At 42.0% G+C, this 8,618-nt stretch overlaps 1 protein-coding gene across 1 annotated transcript in view; it reads left to right on the top strand.

Annotated features, from left to right (window-relative positions):
* The first annotated feature begins 281 nt into the window (after window positions 1-281).
* EGFL7 (EGF like domain multiple 7) overlaps window positions 282-8,618 on the top strand; it is a 132,754-nt gene continuing 124,417 nt past the window's right edge. The window contains exon 1 of the mRNA XM_075185744.1: window positions 282-297. The gene's annotated coding sequence lies outside the window, so the exon portion shown is untranslated. The remainder of the gene's footprint in view (window positions 298-8,618) is intronic.

Genomic DNA, 8,618 nt, shown 5'->3' with positions numbered 1-8,618 from the left:
GAGCTCTTACAGCTGGACATGCTGAGACTTGTAGTACCACACCAGGCGGTGAGTCACACAGACACTTACCTCAGCCACCTGGTGAATCCTCCGGGGTGTGCTGGGCTCCAGTCCTCCATCTGATTGGCTGCTTCCCATCATGTGACAACGTCTCGGCATGGCCTCATGGGAGCTGTAGTCTTATGATTAGTCTATTACATTGTTGCCGATTCTAGAAGAACTACAAGTCCCACAATACCAGGCATGTCCCTACCTTACAGAACACCAGGGCCAAGATGGAGACACTGGCAGGTGGAGGTGAGAACAAGTTACTGCTTCTTACTTATATTATATTATATATTATATTATTAGATTATTAGTAATTATATGATCCATGACTGGAGCTGATCTTGTCATATAAAGAGTATTTATAATAATATCACACTGCTCTTATTAGGGGTTGTACATACATGTTATATGTGGTGATATTATATATATATATATATATATATATATATATATATATATATATATATATTTATTAATTCTCCAGGACTTTTTACATTATTTCTTATATCTGCTCACAGTATAAAACACATTTTATAGAGGCGTATTGTATTCCCCTCCCCCTCATCTTCCACACCACGCTACCTTGTAGGTAAGAACGAACTTGTCTTTAATTTAAAATCCGGCTTCCTTCACCCCCTATTCTCTTTTATTTTAAAATTAATTTCAGTTTATTCCTTTCCTTGTCACAAATTTGCACTCCTAAAAAATTTGCCCCCACCCCAAAAGCTTTGCACACTAGGCGTCTGCCTTGTCAGCCTATTGGATAATCAGGCGCTGACCACGGCACCTTTAGGGCTTATACCGGGTCCCGAAATTCCACAACAGGTACTGATTAAGGGGTTTTCCACTTTATTTAAGAAGTTCACTAAATCTTCTCTCTTCCCTTTATTATTACGTCACTGTATTTAGAAGGGTCCATGCGCTCACATATAGCCGGAGTCGCTGGCGGTCAGGATTTGCGCTGCTCTTGCACTTGTCATGTGACACAGCAGCTCTAAATGAAAGCCTAAGGGCTCATACCCACTGGTGGCTGTTAAATGCGCTTTACAGGTTTTTTTAATGCCTGTACGTGTCCTACGCTAGAACTAATTGTTACTGTGCACAAGCAGTAATTTTGGAAGGAAAAGAGAACACTTGGGATATATGATAGAAGCAAGACTTACATGATATATATATTGATTTGTATGGCACCAAAAGTGCACAGAGGACGTTAAGGCAAAGACTGTTCATTCACAATGAAATAACAAAAAACTATTAACTATATTAGAAATAGTATCTATTCTCTCCCAAAGAGCTTACAGTCTTCTCACGTACATGAGGTATGTTTTGTTTGTGATGGGACAGGGCTGAAAAAATTATTATCCTTAAAACCTAATTTGTTAACTACTCTTACAGCATTCCGCATATCTGCAACACGCTTGTGAAAACTGCATGATTGGGAGGTTTTCCACTTTGGTGAAAAGCTTAAAAAAAAAATATAAAAAAAAAATAGACGCTACATTTAACCGGTTGGTGATTGATTAGGACAATATTGTCAGCGCAGAGTCCCTGGAGAAAGAGATTGGACCAGTTTAGTCTCCAAATAGAAAATTCTGCACAAATCTAAAAATGGTCAACGCTAAATATGCCCCATAGGGGTTATGACAGCGTAGATCGCAGCCCAAATTCCCTCCCCGTCTTGTGACTCTCCGAGCCAGGAAGCGTTGTATGAATTAATGAAATTCATCATCACCTTCTCTGTAATTCAAGTTTATTCTCAACTATTTCCTGTTATTTCTGCCTGTGGGGATCTCATTAAATTGGAGACTCAAAATACAAAAGTTGTGTTTTCATGTTAGACTTATATTATTACTTTGAGATACTTTGTGTGGAGGGTTCTCCAGCTGCCATCCATCCGCAGAAGTACCTTTTATTAGGCAGGCGTTTTTTTTTGGTTTTTTTTTAACTGGATGGCTATACCCGGTAATATTGAAAGGGATAAATGTGTCTTTTCTTTTTTTCTGAGAATTTGGCTGTTACTTGAGCTGCCAGAAGTAACTAAGTGGTCTATTTACAAAGCCTTAAACCAATGCGGAGATACTTCTTGCATTAGGCAAATTACCGCAAAATTCTAGAAGTCTCCATAATACTTAATAGGGACTATGTGTGCGCAACCATCTGTAGATAGCGTTAGCCAATCCGTTCTACAGAGAGAGCAACGCATGAGAGGCAACTGATCATCATCATCATCTATATATTTATATAGCGGCACTAATTCCGCAGCGCTGTACAGAGAACTCACACACATCAGTCCCTGCCCAATTGGGGCTTACAATCTAAATCCCCTAATATACACACAGACACACACACACACACAGACTGAGAGGGACTAAGATCAATTTAATAGCAGCCAATTAGTATGTTTTTGGAGTGTGGGAGGAAACCGACCGCAAACACGGGGAGAACATAAAAACTCCACACAGATAAAGCCATGTTTGGGAATCGAAGTCATGCTGTGAGGCAGAACTGCTAACCACTAAGCCACCGTGCTGCCCATTGTTGATGTGCAGTAAAGACTCAGAGTTCTTAATTACAAAATCGGACGAGCTGTCCCAACACGTCTTTTAAGCCTATTTAATAATTATCAGGTTTTTGCCCTGTTAATTATCATCTGTCATCGCAAAAAATGACTTTTTGGGGCAATTTAGTACGCAACTCATGTCTGGACAATGCATCTAATAGGAGGCAGCATTTTTCTAATGAAAACTCTGGGTTCTAGGACGCGCATGGCCAGTTTTGAAACACCAAAGGTCACGTTTATGAAAGGACAAGAAAAAAAACTATTACTGGTATAAAACAGGAGTTGATGCTGATACTAACTCTGTGATGTCATTTTCTATAAAACGAAATTTGAATAAAGCATTTTTAATGCATTAATGCTTCTTCTTCTTCTTTATTTCTTAACTTTTAAAATAAATTTGATACATTTTAAACTGTTAGTTATGTTTGTTTCGCTTAACGAGTGTAACTGAATCCTAAATCCTGGATTTCTGTCACGCACGTGCGCAATTCTGCAAAACTTGGGATGTGTGTGAAGATAATCGCTCATTTTTGACTTGCAACTTGATTTAAGACAATCAGATTAGATACAATTGGATCATAACCTAGGTGCCCCAATTGTATGATGATGTGATTGCAGAAAAATCTAATATTAATTTGCTTGTGTAAGACATCAACAATTTTGAGAAGAACTCCAATCTTTTAGCAGAAAGGGTGGTAGAAAGTAGTGTCTCAAAATAAATCAAGTTCGGGGCTTTTCTTGGTGACTTAAATATAAGTTGCTGAACAAAAATGTATTGGAATACAGGAGTTTGTCATGTAATCTGCTAGTTAAATATGTCAATTATTGAAGGATGTTTTGCTAAAGAGGAACTGCGAGGTTCTCTCTCAATACCGTCAGTTCCTATTAAAAAGCAAAAAAACCTTGCAAAATAGGCTGTTCCAAATTTAGTTTGTGCTGAGTAAAATTGGTAAACTCTGTACGAGCAGATGCCATCGTTCCGTGCCAGCAAATGCGAGGAGATAAAATATTGTGATTTAATTGGGTCTTTTCAATCAGTCAGAACGGAAACCGTTTGGCCTACAGCCTTGGATCTGACTTCAGAGCGACAGCAGACGCTCGGTGATTGCCAACATCATTAGTAAAATATCCTAATATTGGCGTATGATTGAGAATACATATAAGCACTTTACCAAATATCATAGTAAGTCTGAATATACCCCTCTTGATGTACATTGCAATACAATAACGAGCCCTGAAACCTCTTTAAGTCGACCGCTAAATGTGTCGCTGAGCAGGTGGGCGAGGACTTTGTTTTGTGATACTGAGCTGTGTCTGGCAGAAGGGTAAAGGTCAGATATTATAGCCACAACTTCTTAGTACATAATTATGTATTGGCGCTTACGTTAGTAAATTACACCCCGCGTCTGTCAGTGACTGCAGCAATTCTAGCAAAGTGTTTACATTGTTAACGTTTACTGTGTAATATAATCTAACATAATACCTCATATCAGACAGATTATTGTCATCCTATAATGTGGTATTTAGCCCGGGGCTCCGTCTGCAGCGTCCTCATTCATCGCCTCTGTCTGGAAGAGAATCCGTGGCATCTTAAGTAGCTGATCTCTGCAGCTATCTGTGGCTAATATTGATGGGATGTTGCTGCTGGTTATAGAGGTGGCGGCCATTTTGTGCACTGAGGTAACATTCAACCCATTGGTTCCACATGCCTTTGTCAATGGATGGGCTGCAAATCCCATGAACGCTGCCTCAGCCCCTAAAATGGCTGCCTCCTTTGTAGCTGACAGGCACACTACAGTATTAATTAAAACGTTGAGAGCAATCTAAATTTTTCAACTTTTATTGGAAATGTCTGCAGCTCTCAATAATTTACCTGTGTTTCAGGGAATGACAAACTCCATCTTATATTGAAGTAGGGAACTGACTTTGTTGGGAAAAATGATGTTGTTGATAACAGTTGGTGCACGAGCTCCTTGGTAAAAAGTTGCTGAAATCCCAGCACCTAATCAGACCTTTGCTTTCATTAAATTTAATTATATCAAAATAAAGAGAGAATCTAATTGTATGCTATGGGTCCAGGGTATTTAACTTGCTTTATTTGTACCCAAAGTGGTATGTTGGATTCAGGAAGTGCTTCAGTTTATTAAATATAATGTAAAATAATATAAAATGTGTTGGTGAATAATAAACTGAAGGCCCTGATTTGAAAAATATTTTAAAAATACACCAGTTCCAGGGAAAGAAAACTTTATTCAAAGAATGCAGCATTTCTCATTGATTTTCTTCTGTTATCTCCATCCTGAGTACATGTACTGCCGCAATGCATGTTACATAGACTTCCCTATACTTTGCATGGGGAAACAAATCACCAACAAGACCCCCTTGATGAGTAGGACAAAGTCCTATTAGTGTCGAAAACACTCGTTTTAGTTGGAGATAGGGTTTTTCACCATTTAGTAATTATTATTAGTGAAGACTTCAGTGAATATTTTAAAATGTATCATTACATGAAATAACATTCAGATCAATTTTGGTGTTTGAACTGAACAGAAGCTCACATAACTACCCTGTTGGGGACCCTGCTCCTTCCACTATATAACTCTCAGTCTGTGGCTTCCTGCTGCCTTCATTCCCCTCCTCACATCATGTAACATGCAGCCCTGCCTCACTAAGACATCACTCATCTCCTGATATACTCTGTGCTGCTGGAGGACCCTGCTCCTTCCACTATATAACTCTCAGTCTGTGGCTTCCTGCTGCCTCCACTCCCCTCCTCAGATCATGTCACTGCCCCTGTCACATGCAGCCCTGCCTCACTAAGACATCACTCATCTCCTGATATACTCTGTGCTGCTGGAGGACCCTGCTCCTTCCACTATATAACTCTCAGTCTGTGGCTTCCTGCTGCCTTAATTCCCCTCCTCAGATCATGTCATTGCCCCTGTCACATGCAGCCCTGTCCTCACTAACACATCACTCATCTCCTGATATACTCTGTGCTGCTGGAGGACCCTGCTTCTTCCACTATATAACTCTCAGTCTGTGGCTTCCTGCTGCCTCAATTCCCCTCCTCACATCATGTCACTGCCCCTGTCACATGCAGCCCTGTCCTCACTAACACATCACTCATCTCCTGATATACTCTGTGCTGCTGGAGGACCCTGCTTCTTCCACTATATAACTCTCAGTCTGTGGCTTCCTGCTGCCTCAATTCCCCTCCTCACATCATGTCACTGCCCCTGTCACATGCAGCCCTGTCCTCACTAACACATCACTCATCTCCTGATATACTCTGTGCTGCTGGAGGACCCTGCTTCTTCCACTATATAACTCTCAGTCTGTGGCTTCCTGCTGCCTCAATTCCCCTCCTCACATCATGTCACTGCCCCTGTCACATGCAGCCCTGTCCTCACTAACACATCACTCATCTCCTGATATACTCTGTGCTGCTGGAGGACCCTGCTTCTTCCACTATATAACTCTCAGTCTGTGGCTTCCTGCTGCCTCAATTCCCCTCCTCACATCATGTCACTGCCCCTGTCACATGCAGCCCTGTCCTCACTAACACATCACTCATCTCCTGATATACTCTGTGCTGCTGGAGGACCCTGCTTCTTCCACTATATAACTCTCAGTCTGTGGCTTCCTGCTGCCTCAATTCCCCTCCTCACATCATGTCACTGCCCCTGTCACATGCAGCCCTGTCCTCACTAACACATCACTCATCTCCTGATATACTCTGTGCTGCTGGAGGACCCTGCTTCTTCCACTATATAACTCTCAGTCTGTGGCTTCCTGCTGACTCCATTCCCCTCTCTCGTTGGCAAAAAAAAACCAGTCAGTCTGCTATACAGGCTCACAGCTCTCAGCAGGTCATGTGATGGCAAAGGGGGGAGAATTGGGATGCCACAGTGCAGACAGAGCTCAGAGAGGTGGTCCAATAACTCTCTGCTCACTACATCATGTGACTGTGGTTGCCAAGGTGATCACATGACACTGGGGAGATTTATAAATCATTACTAGCAGCCTGAAGAAACAAACCAAAGAAAAAGATAATCACCAACATTCTTGTTATAGTCTGCCACAGTGATTTATGTTTAAAAAAAATAAAACAGATTTTTTTTATGTGATTGCTGCTTTAAAGACTGCTAATTAATGAATGATGGGATAGTCGTTAACGCTGCGTATGGTTTCTAGTAAGTTATAGACTTCCAGTCATTTTCATAAAGTAAAATAATTGCCCCTGAATATGTATGTATCCTAATCCCCTCTGTGCCCGTCACAAGGTTTTGTAGCTGCAGGGAGATCCGGTGATTTCTGCAGCTATTGTACTAGTAAGTTTCTCATGCCTGATGGAAACTCTCAGAGACGTGTGTGGGTCTTATTAGCTGGCAGGAAATTGCCATTACCTCTTTGTTCTCTGCCAATTAAAGGTTTTCAACAGGTTGTGGGTAGAGGATGTTTGGCTCGTGGGATTTTACGTAGTAAATGTTTTCCTTATTTGTTCAAATTATTTTTTTAGCCTGAACGATGTGAAAATCTGTCCTCGTTCCTGTCTGTGTTCATGGAGCTGAGAACATGTTTTCTCCGGATTGTTATAGGAAAACCTCTTAGGTCGATGAATGAAGACTGACAATAAATAAGTTAGAGTGCTATGACGACAACACATGGCTAAACCACTGCCTCGTCCGCATCTCTCCCCACCTCCGTCTGGGTGTGCGTGGAGAACATCCACTAATGTAGAGGCCTGAATCCGTTCAAATGTGTTTTGACCAAATTATGGAGTCTGATATTTCTGAAAATAACTGCAATTAGCGGTAACAGTATATTGGCATCAACGGTGTTCAGGCGGTCCAAACGCCCAAGCGAGACGGTTAGAACAGGCCATTTGCAATGACAAAAGACTGCACTCTCAGTGATGTCACTGGCTCCTAGTGACTGGATAGGCTGCACTCTCAGTGATGTCACTGGGTCCTAGTGACTGGATAGGCTGCACTCTCAGTGATGTCACTGGTTACTAGTGACTGGATAGGCTGCACTCTCAGTGATGTCACTGGTTCCTAGTGACTGGATAGGCTGCACTCTCAGTGATGTCACTGGTTCCTAGTGATGGATAGGCTGCACTCTCAGTGATGTCACTGGTTCCTAGTGACTGGATAGGCTGCACTCTCAGTGATGTCACTGGGTCCTAGTGACTAGATAGGCTGCACTCTCAGTGATGTCACTGGGTCCTAGTGACTGGATAGGCTGCACTCTCAGTGATGTCACTGGTTCCTAGTGACTGGATAGGCTGCACTCTCAGTGATGTCACTGGTTCCTAGTGACTGGATAGGCTGCATTCTCAGTGATGTCACTGGTTCCTAGTGACTGGATAGGCTGCGTTCTCAGTGATGTCACTGGTTCCTAGTAAAGGGATAGGCTGCACTCTCAGTGATGTCACTGGTTCCTAGTGACTGGATAGGCTGCATTCTCAGTGATGTCACTGGTTCCTAGTGACTGGATAGGCTGCGTTCTCAGTGATGTCACTGGTTCCTAGTGACTGGATAGGCTGCACTCTCAGTGATGTCACTGGTTCCTAGTGACTGGATAGGCTGCATTCTCAGTGATGTCACTGGTTACTAGTGACTGGATAGGCTGCAATCTTGTTAATATGATTTCAGCTCACAAAATGTCTGCCTCCACTGTGTCCTTTAATGTGGGGTCTCATTTAGTTTCCTTTCCACCCCTCAGAGCGCAGTCATTCATAAAAATCTTCAAGAAGGGCAATATTTGCTGAATTATATCTCCCATATGTCCCATCATGGCTTGCCGTTATTTATTTAGTGTTGCATACTGGGACTTGTAGTTCCTCGTCAGCTGGAGAGCCTAAGTAACCATTTGTTTGGTTACTGATATTTGTATAACCTTGGTGTTTATGTAACTTGATTGTATGCTGTAATCCTAACATCAGACGTACCTGTGTCTGTTCCCCAGTGTTGTAAGAAGTGTGGGCGTACTCGGCACTGATATT

The sequence above is a fragment of the Mixophyes fleayi genome, chromosome 9, assembly GCF_038048845.1.
Source record: "Mixophyes fleayi isolate aMixFle1 chromosome 9, aMixFle1.hap1, whole genome shotgun sequence".
Taxonomy (NCBI): Eukaryota; Metazoa; Chordata; class Amphibia; order Anura; family Limnodynastidae; genus Mixophyes; species Mixophyes fleayi.
This window is presented reverse-complemented; position numbering and strand designations above follow the sequence as displayed.